The sequence below is a fragment of the Seriola lalandi genome, unplaced genomic scaffold (assembly GCF_002814215.2).
Source record: "Seriola lalandi dorsalis isolate HSWRI2012SDOR001 ecotype SW California unplaced genomic scaffold, Sedor1 jcf7180002054784, whole genome shotgun sequence".
Lineage (NCBI taxonomy): Eukaryota > Metazoa > Chordata > Actinopteri > Carangiformes > Carangidae > Seriola > Seriola lalandi.
Window position 1 is genome coordinate 1,495,618 of NW_019525337.1, and position 13,930 is coordinate 1,509,547.

Consider the following 13,930-nt stretch of genomic DNA (forward strand, 5'->3'; position numbering starts at 1 on the left):
TGATGTTACTGGTGATCCAGGGTTTGTTGTTTGGAAAGCAGTGTACAGTTCTTGCTGGTATTACAGTGTCCATTCAGAAGTTAATGTAGTCCATGGTTCAACCAATTCCCTTTTCCCTTGTGGGACAGTCAACATACTGAGTGAAGCCAGTCAGGTGAGAGGTGAGAGTGACATGGTTAAAATCCCCTGATATTGCAATGAATGCATCAGGGTGCTGGGTCTGTACTCTCGCAACAGTCACATCAGTCAATGACGTCACACATGACTATTGCAATTTAGATTATAAATGATAATCACAGAATGTTCTATTTTTATGTATTTGTTCCTATAAAGATAGACACCAGTTAAGATAAATCCAGTAGTGGCAGTGAGACAGTGCAGCGTAGTCACGTCTCCTTTACACTCATTCTGGGATTGATGATCTGTGGGAAGTTTAATAGGAAGTACTTATAATCTTGTTGTACAACTACTGACAGTGTTGGAAACCACTGCCATCTATCTGTCACACTCACTTTCTATGCAGGCATTAAACATATGAGTCACCATTAAATGTTCATTTCCATCCAGTTGTGAGAATCACATGTACGGTCATCTGTGATGGGGATGTTCTCCAACATGACTCATCTCAGCTTTTGGGTCTAAATTAGAGCTGTTGAAGTGGAGAAGGGTTTTGGGTGGAGGAGTGGAGGAGTGGGGCATGTTCTGGAAAGATGTCTTCCCAATATGAAGAAAACTGATGGCGGCCAGCTGCCTGTCTGTTCAAACTACCACTGAAACAGTGTGAGGATGTCTTTCAAAAGGACACATTGGACACACCTGTAGGTAAAAGCATTAGCACAAACTCCTACAAACACACACGCACACAATCACAACTGAATGCCGAGCCCTAACCCTAAATCCATGTCTTAACCTTTAAACAGCCATTTTAACTTGTTGGATCCCCACAAAGCTGTTGGACCCCACAAGTATAGGAGGGTCCTGGTTTTCATATCGAACGAATACAGTAAAACAAGTCCACACGCGCGCAGGCGCACACACACACACACACACACACACACACACACACACACACACACACACACACATGCACACACACACCAACACACAAATATGTATGATTTCAAAACAGACATATCAAAATTTCCTTAACAACCTAAGATTAGGTACTTCTGAAGATGAAGTTTTGCAATATTTCTTCCAGAACACTGAGTACTGTAGAAACAGGTAAACAGTAGCTGTGTCCCAATTCAGGAGCTTCATCCCTCTGAGGCTGCAGTTGAAGACCGACATCACAGGCTCCTTCAAATAGAAAAAGAAAAGCAGCCTTCTCTTCCTGGGCAACGAAGGATCCAACAGGTGGATCCTTCGTGGCCCAACATATCCCAAAATTCATTGCGCGTCGGTAATGAAAGCAAACAACAAAACAGAGAACCTGAGGATCACACTGTTAAATGTAAGTATTGGGTTTCAGCTCAGTTCAACAACTAACAGTACAACTGCTAAAACCAGGGGCTTTAAAACCTCAAGGCTTTGTGAAAAAAAGTTACATGTAGTTAGGCAACAGTAATTGTGCTTTGCAACGCAACGGTAAGGAACAGCTGGTGACGCACAGCGAAAATCTCTGTATATCAGAGCGTTATATTTCAGTTCCGCCTTTGTGGACGTGGCCCCTGAACTGGGACACAGTTGTAGTTCTACATTGATTGAGCTAGACCACCATGCATTGCAGCCTGTCTAATGTAAGTACTGTAGAAGAAAAAGTAGTTTCGCTAACAGGTTAGGCGCTAATGTCAGCTGCTAGCTAATGTAATTTCATTACACTTTGAGCCTGGCGAGAATAATACTCCTCAAACTGACAAAAACAGAGGAAAGATTCCTCTGTAGAACAACACAAATTAAACTGATTACATCAACGATCAGTGATAATGATGATTAAAAACACAGGAGGCATTTAAGTTAAAATGGACAGTGAAAATTAGATGATTTTTTTATTGACAAATACACTAAAATGTCTTTAGTTTGTATTGATCAAAACTAGACTAAAACTAATAATTTTCAAATGACTAAAATGCTAATAAATGTAAGTGTTCATCAAGCTTAATCAAAATTAGGTACATTGATTGAAGATACACATATATATATACACGTCCAAATCATCCACATTCCTTACCTGTTTATACTACAGCTGTGGACACTTCCTATATTTCATAGTGTGTGAAAAAACATTTATTAAGTGATTATACTGGTTATCGTTAAATGCCAAAATCAAAATTACTGAATAAGTGGTTATTCACTCTTTATACTGTTTCAACCTATTTCCATTGGAGTCAGTTCAGTGATCATGTTGGTAAAATGTTTAAATGCATGTCATCACATGACTGAGATATTGCATCAGATAAGATGGTGTCATTCCTACCACTCCTCAGGTTTTGTAACCTCTGTGTGCCCATCGCTGCCATCCCATGGTGTGGCAACAGAGCATTCAGCCGGTGGATAGTTTAATATAGCTGCTCCCTTTCCCCTCATCCTTCATCCCTCCATCCCTCCGTCTCCTCCCAGGAGTCTGGTATTGATCAGACATGTCCACATTAGAGGGAGGGGAGATGCTTTTATGATAATCCACCCAACCTCCCCACCACTCGTAATGGCTGCATTAGACACTCATCCACTCCGCACCCGACACCTGGCCCTCGCTCTCCTCGGACTTACTGTTTGCATTACAACACTGTTTAATGGGCTCTTTAAAGGGGCTGAGGGGGCTTGGGGCAGGGGAGGGCAGGAAACTTTCCAAGAGTTTCCAGTAGATGAGGACCTAGCAAGGAGCCACTGGGAAGGTCCAGTGCTAGAGTGATAGATGGCACCAAGTTGAAGTGGAGGGTGGAGGGAGGGAGAGTGGGGGTCCATTACCTATTACTGAATGCTCTCTCTGTCTAGCCACACTGCTTGGCTGGCTGTCTGATGGCTAACAAACTCTGGGAAGTGGAGCTTTGGATGAGTGTGTTCTTTGACTGGTCCCAGACAGAGGGCAAATCAATAGCTCTCTCTCTCTCTTTACTTTCCAGTCAAGACAATCCAGATACTTTCTAACACAAATGTAAAGAATCCGTCAATGAACGTGCCAAAGCTGAAACTAAAGATCTGGGTAGGACACCTGTGCTGGTACGCACTGGTGCTAACAGGAATAGTATTAGTGCATGATGGGCATTATTTACCAGGCTGGCTGCAGCAGAAAGGTGGGGCACTCAAGGAAAAAAATACAAGGCCAAAAAAAGTAAGGAAAAAAGAAGGAGAGAGAAAGAGCCACCTGGACACCATCAGTCTCAGCAAAGGTAAACATCTCGACATTCCTCCTGGCACACTGGCCTACAGGGGTCAAAGGTCATGATGACAAACGAGTGACCCAGGAGCCCTGAGAGGCCAAGAGAGAAGCCTCTGGAATCTCTCAGCAGGGGGACGGGGGACACAGACACATTCACCGGCCCAGGAGCCATGAATAAAAGGATAGCAAGCTACAAGGTCTCAGGGCCACTATGCAAGACTCAACCTGTTCCTCTTCCAAGAAAAAAAAACAAAAGCCAATATGAGCACACATGCACAAACAGAACACCAGAAATATGTTGGACTGATCCCCAGATCTCCCTCTCAGTCCCCACTATTTCCCTTTTTACCCCATATGGAAGTTAATGCTGAACTATCATATTTTTCAAGAACCCGAACTTGTCAGGTTCAACAGTGGCCCATTACAGATGTCAGACTGGAGCAAGCAAATGTGTTTACAAGTTAAATCACCTCAGATCAGAGGAAAGGATAGGAAACGGGTGTCACTGGAAAGCCCTTAGACAAATTGTAGCCTAAGCTTTTAGTTGCAGCAGGACTTCAGTTGTAACTAAGGAATGTGTAATGACAATATTTCATGTGTAAGGAATGGAGGGTATGTGAGGGGGTCTGTGGGTGGTGATGATAAGGCACAACTGAAAGCTGTATTAGACTCCTCCCAGGTGTCAGCTGTCAATACTACAAGCATTAATGTTTGTATTATGCTGGGTCTTTGTGAGATGTTTAAACACAAACGTATTTACAGTGTTCCAGCATTAGCCCCTCACACACAGCTTGAAGAGGGGACAGTAGCAGAGGCAGTTGTATTTTCAGTCAGTTCAACATAGGTGGTTGGACATCTACTTATGATATATTAGATATGCAGCACGAAAGGAGAAAACTGCATCAAACCTCAAACATACCCACAATGCATTTTGGTGAATGTAAATACAACTTGTGTTTGTTGATAAGAAAATTCCACAGGTAGGGTTGCCATAATACGAGATGCAATTTGTCCCATATTTTCGTTCATGTAATATCACTAAAGTGCTGTATAATGTAATGTCAAGTAAAACCAAACCAGTTGTAGCTACAAGTGGATTGGAGAAGTTTATTAATTAGCAATAGATCGACAAGCTCTGTGTGCGTATTTTTTCACAAAGGTGGCAACCCTATCCACAGGGCACCTTTATGTTGTGTCATGTGCATGCTTAGAAGGCAAAAGACTATTTAGAAAATGTCAGCTCTCCAACACTGAGCTTGAAATATTTGTAGACAAAAAAAACACTGAATGCAGGAATTAAGCTGAGGAAAATGTCTCTGATTGTTCTTCATAACTGTCCCCTTCATAAACATCCTCAAGCAGAGTGAGAATTATAGAATGATAATCAGAGAGTCAACTTTTTCTGTGGGTCGAATGGGAACCCTGGTACAACACAGGTGTGTGCTTCAGTGAACTAAAGTGTTCGTACAGTATCTTACTTGTTTAACTAAAGCTGTCAGACAGATGCAGTGGAGTAGAAAGAACAATATTTCCCACTGAAATGTGAGTGGAAGTATAAAGTAGCCGGAAATGGGGGAAGTACTGTACCTCAAAATTGTGCTCATGTACAGTACTTAGAGTAAATATACTTACTACTTTCCATCACTGCAAATACAATTACTGAGCCTTCAGCACACACGTATTTTAATATTGTTCCATTGTCCAACAGTTAAAACTCCTGAATTACTGAGTGAAAACAAAGGGGGTGTCTATTATACACACACAAAGACTATTTACATGAAATAACAAACTCTATATTGATGTCAAAACATGTCACTACAACAACTAATCCGCCATTGTCTCACTGCTCATGACTGAGCACCAGTATTTGCAAAGATTAGATCATATAGGACATTTTAGATAATGAAATGTCAAGCTAATATTGGAAATGAAAGGACATCTTATCAGCTAGCTAACTAATGTTAGCTAAGGTTAAAAACCAGCTATTGTTAGCATTCTTCAATTACTTGACACAATGTAATTCAGAAGAATTATGAATAAAGATAAGAAAGTAAAGTTTATCAAACAAGCTAGCTAGTTAGCAACATTTCAATTTCTCAATTTGCTTGTGCAGCTTCAGATCACGAGTACGGTTGCCAACAAGGGCAAACATGCTGCAACGGCCCAAAACTTTTTTCAGTTGGAGAAATGTGCTGCAAATTCTTTTGCCTATTCAAAAACACATAAATACAAAACAAATACAAAAATGGAACTGTGCTGCAAATGAGAAGACATGCTGCAGGAAGATGAAACAAAAACATTAACACCAAAAAAGGGGCAAATACAGAAAAAACAAACAACAAAACAACAAAAACACATGAACCCCCAAAACAAATGCAGCAGAAAACAACACTGCATATCCACACAACACAACAGAAGTGCTCCAGGCCTGTAGGGGGAACTCTAAGTGGAACATGTTGAGCATTCGCTTGAGCTTTGACCAAAGACACAGAAGATGCCGCATTACAGGCAGCACCAATGGTATGAAATGGGACACAGTCCGGTCTCCTACGTGGGCGTTGTCCCTCAGCCCCTCCCTCAAGCCAAGGCAACTGGCATGAAATGTGACCGTAGTTAATATAAAAATCTATCCCTGTATAGACTTACCTCTCTGCATCCTCTGGGAAAGAAAAGACAAATACATTTTTTCTTGTTATCACAGCCTGTTGCTGCACAAAGCTCCGGCATTTTTAATACTGATATATGGATTATTTGTCCCTGCCAAAAGAATACAACAATAGACAATACAGCATGGATACAGTACAAATTTTTAATCCATGGTTTCACATATAAGTAAGTCAATCCAAAAATAACTCTTGTCCATCTAAACATCTTGTTATCGGTTGGCAAACGATGTCGGCAGTTGAAGGATCTCGCGAGAGTATGGCACCGAGACAGAGGCAGGTCTCCAGTAAAGTTAATTTTCACCAGATTACTCAAGGATTTTTATGGGGTATTATTGTGGGCTTAAATATCTGATTTTACATCAGTTTTTCTTAAAAATTGAGATGCATGTTGCAATGTTTTTAGACGTTTTTTTGCAATGAAACCGTGAGAGAAAATAAAAATAGCAAAAATTGTCTTCATTAAAAATTAATTGTCTTCATTAAAAGTAATAATAATAACGATAATAATAATAATTTATTAAAAATTGAGGGCAACTTGTACCATAATAAATCCAAGTCATTGCAAGTGGTGACCCAGTCTTCATATATATATATATATATATATATATATATATATATATATATATCAACAGGATAATGTATACTGTAGATATTTTATTTCATCTGGAAAAAAAAATAGCGGAGCGTTGTTCCGGTGGCTTCGGCAACTCTACACCTATGGTTCCACCACAATGTTGCAGCAGTACAAAAAAATTTCACCCCACTTTCTTGCAAAACATCGGGGAATTGCTTTACACGGTCTAAAACAGTAATTTTGTTTGTTGGTTTTGCAGAGGGAGTGGTATGATTGATTGAACTCATGGGAAATTGAATTTGCGGAAACGTTGCACTTATTGGACAAAAATGCAAGGTTGTGCAGAATTCACAGGGATTGATTGAACTTGCGTTCCAAGCAACATTCTGGAGGGACTGAATAGTTCATTCAAAAATCAAGTGTCAAAATGTTGGGAAATCTGATGCCAAAGACTGATTCCTTTGTAGCTGTCTAATAAGAATAGAGTGCTTCAAAAGAGAGAGAGAAAAATAATAAACTGAACATTTTCAGCATCAGTCACATATTTTGCAATAACAGTATAAACTTGATCAGAACATTTACTTTTTAAAATTTGATAGTTTAGAATGCCAACTGTACTATCAAATCAAGTGCTGACATTATTATTCATCCTCTCATTATGTGCACCCTCTGAGTGCAGTGGACAGAGTATTCTTCTCTTAGTCCATCTGCTGTTTGTAAATCAAATGTGCATGAGTACGAACAGCAGAGTTACACACAGCTGGCAGGATGAACTGGGAGCCAAACACTTAGAGCCAGAACTGCAACAATAGTTGGCAAGTTGATCCACACTGTGCAACAATGCATGAACCTTCAGGAAATACAGAATGCAACTTCCAAGTGCAAACAGAAAATCATTATTGTAAAAAAAATATTGATCACCATTGGAATATTATGGCTTCATGATGCTGGTAATTGATGCCAAATGCAAAACTAAAAGTCAAATATAGAAACACTACTAAATGTCCTCCTTTGAAATATTTTGGCTACAAACCAATGAAACAAAATGAATTATGGCTGTTGTTCAGTGATACACTCCTGGGATCAGTTAGCTACAAGAAGTAGTTCGTACTTGCTAACATTAGTATGCTACATACTCACCATGAATGTGTTAAAATCGTGAGTCAGTTCAGCATTTGCACTAAACACAAGGCTGATGATATATTTTGCTAGTACTTGTGCAACATGTGGCTGATGGACGTGTTTCGTTTTTGGACGATGGAGTTCCATGGCACAAAGGAATAAGATATATTAGGCTTTGGATGTCCACACAGGTACTTCTTAATAGGATCAGCTAATTGTCGTTTGGCTCTGCAATTCTTTACAATAAGACACAGTATTACTAGCCTTAATTCTTGCTGCACTGCCTTTGATTGGCACATACTGCATCACTTCCTGTCAGTATAAAATGGTCAAGTACAAGGACACTATAGCTGTGTCCCAATGCTGGGGCTGCATCCCTTAGAGGACGTGGTCCACGAAGGTGTGGCCCTTCATATCAGTCACAAACTGTGAAGGCTAAACTGAAATGAGCACGGCCCCTGTTGCCTAGCAACCCTGACACCAGGTAACTTCTTGACTTTTAGACTTGAGGTCTTAAGGTCCTTGGTTTTAACACTTGTGTGATACTCAGGCTCTGTTGTGTTGTTAGCTTCAATGAATCTTGGGATAGGTTGTGTCACGAAGGATCCACCTGTTGGAGCTTTCGTTGTCCAGGAAAAAAAGGATGCATTTCTTGGCCGTATATGAAGGAGCCTTTGAAATGGGACAGTCTAGTCACGTCGGTGTGACACAAGTGGTCTTCAAATGCAGCCTCTGAAGAATCCAGCCCCTGAATTGGGACACAGCTTATAACAATTACAATTGGGTACATACTACAACTAGTATGTAGTTTGTACATAAGACACAACTACTATGTTTGTGACAGGCCTGCCAGATAGTGAGTTAATGACAATCACAGTTTATCTTCACAAGCAGTGTGGCCTGTCGCTAACAGAAAATGTAATTAAACCAGAGGTTTATGTGATGATCTACCCTCACTGTCCCTGAGCTCTGACATCAACGGCCTCTTAGTGGTTTCATAAGTACCGTCAGTTGTATTTAGTCTTTTGCTCTTTGGCTTCATCATCAGCTGGTTGTGTAGGCAGATGAGGCAGACCAGATACAATGAGTGAAAGGTGAGTCAGATTCAGACCATGGGAGTATGTGAGTGCTGTGACTAGAAGCTTAGTCCGTACTTGACCTGTGAACTCCATCCCAGCTATCTTACACACCCTGACAAACTCACTCATGTTCCCATCCACATTAGTAAAATACTTCCTGAGAAAGCTCATGGTAACTCATGGGCACAATGACTCACACTGGGACATCTGCTGCCTTTTCTTTCCCCACATCCAGCCTCTCTACAGACAGTTAATGTGGGACAGGAATGAAGAGGAGAGGGGAGTCATGCACCATTTAAGATATGAAGTGCACTTTAAGGGGTTGGTGTGTCAGTTGGAGGACTTGTGTTATTGCCAGTTTTGGTTTTCCCTCCCTTTTTGATTCTGTTGTGGTCAACTGCAGTTCAGATATCCGAGGGTCTAATCCGACCAAGTGTTACTGTCATTAAATTTCATTCAGTTTGGGTCTCTCTTGTTTTATTTAATTAATTTATGCATGTCAAGTTCAAATAAGTAATAAGCAACCATGTGATTTGGACTGTGAACAGCAGAATAATCTGGAATACCTAATAAAATCTTATTAAAATAGAGCTCAGCATGACATTACTGTATATAGAATCCATGAAGTACTGTAGTTTACATACACTGTATAAAAAGACACAACCTTTTTTTCTCAGTCTGACATTAAATCTAAACTTTTCCTGTTTGAAGTCAGTTAGGATTACCAATATTATTTATATTTACTAAATGCCAGAATAATGAAAGAGAATTTTTTAGACATTTTTTTATTACTTTCTTCAAAGTCAGAAGATTACATACACTAAGATTACTATGCCTTTAAAAAAATTGGGAAAGCCCAGATGATGATGTCATGGCTTTGGAAGCTTCTGATAGGTTAATTGACAACATTTGCGTTAATTACAGGCACACCTGTGGATGTATTTTAATGCACACCTCAAACACACTGCTTCCTTGTATGACATCATGGGAAAATCAAAAGAAATCAGCCAAGATATCAAGAAGAGAATTGTGGACTTCCATAAGTCTGGTTCATCCGAAGGTGCCACGTTCATCTGTTCAAACAATTATACACAAGTATAAACACCATGGGAATGTCCAGCCATCATATCGCTCAGGAAGGAGACGGGTTCTGTGTCCTAGAGATGAACGTGCTTTGGTGCGAAATGTGCGTATCAACCCCAGAACAAAAGCACAAGACCTTGTGAAGATGCTGGCTGAAGCTGGTAAGAGAGTGTCATTATCCACAGTGAAATGAGTCCTGTACCGACACGGGCTGAAAGGCCACTCAGCGAGGAAGAAGCCGTTACTCCAAAAGCAACATAAAAAAGCCAGATTACAGTTTGCAAATGCACACAGGGACAAAGAACTTAATTTTTGGAGACATGTTCTGTGGTCTGATGAAACTAAAATTGAACTGTTTGAACATTTGGAGGAAAAAGGGGGAAGCTTGCAAGCCTGAGAACACCATCCCAGCTGTGAAGTACGGATGGCAGCATCATGTTTTGGGGGTGTTTTGCTGCAGGAGGGACTGGTGCACTTCACAAAATAGATGGCATCATGAGGAAAGAACATTATGTAGAAATATTGAAGCAACATCTCAAGACATCAGCCAGGAAGTTAAAGCTTGGGTGCAAATGGTTCTTCCAAACGGACAATGACCCTAAGCATATCGCCAAATTAGTTACAAAGTGGCTTAAGGACAAAGTCAATGTTTTGGAGTGGCCATCACAAAGCCCTGATCTCAATCCTATAGAAAATTTGTGGGCAGAGCTAAAAAGGCGTGTGCGAGCAAGGCGGCCTACAAACCTGACTCAGTTACACCAGTTCTGTCAGGAGGAATGGGCCAAAGTTCCAGCAAACTATTGTGAGAAGCTTGTGGAAGGATACCCACAACGTTTGACCCAAGTCATACAGTATAAAGGCAATGCTACCAAATACTAATGAAATGTATGTAAACTTCTGACTTTGAAGAAAGTAATAAAAAATTGTCTAAAAAATTCTCTCTCTCATTATTCTGGCATTTAGCAAATAAGAATAATTTTGGTAATCCTAACTGACCTAAAACAGGAAAAGTTTAGTCTGATTTAATGTCAGACAGTGAGAAAAAAAAGGTTATGTGTCTTTTTATACAGTGTATGTAAAATTCTGGTTTAAACTGTATGTATGGCCCATCCAGCCCTGATCAACATTTACAAGAGGAGCTGCCTTTCAAATAGGAGATGGAGGTTTTTGATGGGGAACCATTATGTTCATGTCTGTCCCCACTTCTGACAGCCATGCGATCTCAGTGAAAATGAAACTAGAAGACACACACTCACACACACACACACTGTAGTGGGCAGCTGCTTAGAGAGCCTGTCACAAAGCAACTCACAAAGTGAATAATTTAAACTATGAGCAGCACCTTTCAGAAGCTTTCACCTGGCATCATTGCATCAAACTGAGGTATGGGTGTCAACAGAGGGGACAGAAAATGAATGTTGGGTGGGTCCTTGTTCAGTGTCATTTACCTCTGATATGTTTAAATTAAGTTTTGTCCATTATTTATACCTGCTCATCCAGTGCAGGGTTGTAGGACTATCCCAGCTGACTGTGCAGGAGGCTGGGTTCTACAACTAATCATTTCATCAGATTCCAGACAGTTGCCATACATCATCCACTTCAAGACACAAATGAGTCCAGGTTGGCATGAACTGACATGAAGACGCCTCCATGCAAGTTGACGGCCTCTCACCTTGAGTGAAAAGTTTGCTGGGATTCTACTTCAGACAGTAAACGTGTAGAGATGAGAGGAAAAAGGGAAAAACTGACAGGAAATAAAAGATCAGTCACACTGACGTGGTCTTTGTGCTTGTTAGCTAGATTACAGCAGATGTACAGTTGGTACATTAGCTGTTTGGGGCACATAAACAAATGGTTCTATATGAAAAATGCAAACTTACTGTGTTTTCTGTCTGAACACACTTCTAGTTTGTTCCCTCTTGTCCTTGGGAATAGTAGAGCAATAACTCAAGGTCTCTTATTTACTTCCTCCATGCTTTCAACCCCATCTCACAGTCTTAATCAAGGTTTGCATTTATCATTTTTAACATCTTGCAGAGGGGTCATTTAGATCATTATGGATTTTCCTGTCTAATTTAAACACCTAAAAATTAGACAGACGTGTTGCTTTGTGCTAAAGCTTTGTGCTGTTGAGAGAGAAGATGAATGGGTGATGCCAGTTCCACAGTCTTCCATATACAACCAAGGGTAGTAACAGCAAGAAATGTAGCAATATGCAAGCAAAAGTAAAGAAGAAGACCCATTGAGGATGCACACCAGAGGCACACCATTAGGGGAGGCAAACTAGGCAAATGTCGTAGTCGTCGTCGTCTCCCGCTTATCCGGATCCGGGTCGCGGGGGCAGCAGCCTCAGCAAAGAGGTCCAGACGGCCCTCTCCCCAGCCACCTCCACCAGCTCCTCCGGGAGAATCCCGAGGCGTTCCAAGGCCAGCCGAGATATAATCTCTCCAGCGTGTCCTTGGTCGGCCCCTAGGCCTCCTCCCGGTGGGACATGCCCGAAACACCTCCCCGGGGAGGCGTCCAGGACTAGGCAAATGTATGGGGCCCCAAAGGGGAAAAGGGGCCCACGATGGCCGCTCATATTGGCACATTTTCCAATGACAACTATAAACCCCCTTAAAAAAAAAAAAAAAAGTGCAATGTGTAAGATCTGGCCAGAATTTTAGTTTAAAATGTTCAAAAAATGAACTAACACTGTCAACAGTGTGAAAGAGCCACAGTGATGTCATGACCAAGACCACCATGTGTTGTATTTCATAGATTTTTACTGAAATTAGCATGCTAACCAGCTAGCCTCAGCCTGTGTTGTAATACCACTCTATGACACTAGATGCAGTGCGAGTCAGTGTAGAGTCTAGTCTGCCCTCAGTCCTATGAAGAAGAGCAGCTTCCTCCAGAGTTTGAAGTTACGCTACAGCTCCGACTAGCATCACAGAAACAAAGATAGCTGAAGCTCCTGGAGAGCGATCTTTATCTCCATCCCAAAGGACCGCTCCTGACAATACACCACATTTAACGGCAAAGAAAAGAAGCAGGTGTGACTTTCCAACGCTGAAGACAGCTCTTGAGAGTAAAGAGATGCGGTTTGATGCCGAGCTCACAACTTTTCTGTCAGACTGGTGAGTAAAATCTAATGTTGCTCTTTAGTGAAAAGTATCATTAGTGCAGCTAATGACAAACTGTACTGACAAACATTTCAAGTGGCATAAATGTATGAAATTAATGTCGACAGACTCCTGTTAAGAAGTTTAGTAGAACTTAGCCTGTTCCTGCCGCCTGTTGCCCAGCTAGTTACGTCAGTAACCTTAGACTTATTTTATAACTGATGACTGTACATTGAGAGTATATGGATCCAGTAGAGTGAATACATGTCAATCAGTTCACCATATTGTACCCACTTTACATTACTGTTACGAGGTCAGGCAGGATTGAAAGTTCACTAGGATAGCATATTCATATCTAGCCTCACTATTTATCACACACACACAAACACACACACCAGACCTAACATGTTTGAATATATAGAACTTGTATTATCTGAACTAATTGTCCTATCACATGTTTAAGCAACGAGAGGGAGTAATGTACTAAATATCAGCTTGGCTGTGATTCGGTCATAGGTACAAGGCCACAGTACAACATCACTCCATCTCGTGTGATATTGCTTTTATGCAACAGTTCTACAAGCACCATATTAATTGAATAAGCAACAATAGATTACGATTTGTTTGTTTATTTCATCATTTATTTGGCAACACAAACAAATAGTTCCGCAACTGGACTGGTACTGGACTGTTGCTAAGCAACACAAACATTTTCCAGACCAGCACAGTGCACACTAGCTTGCTGATTTGTCTACCCCTTACCTCAGGTGTGCGCTGAAGTATCCAGGCTTCTTCCCTTCATCCTCTCCTGAACTCCAGACATCATTTAATACAAATGTTATTTCTGGAAATAGTTTCATCTTTGCAAAGTTTGTTACAATCTAAGACAGATAACGACCATGAATGTAACGCTGATTAACAGTTAATAGAACACCTGTAAAGCGGAGTGATACATGTGGTTAAAAGTCCCAGTGCTGTTATAC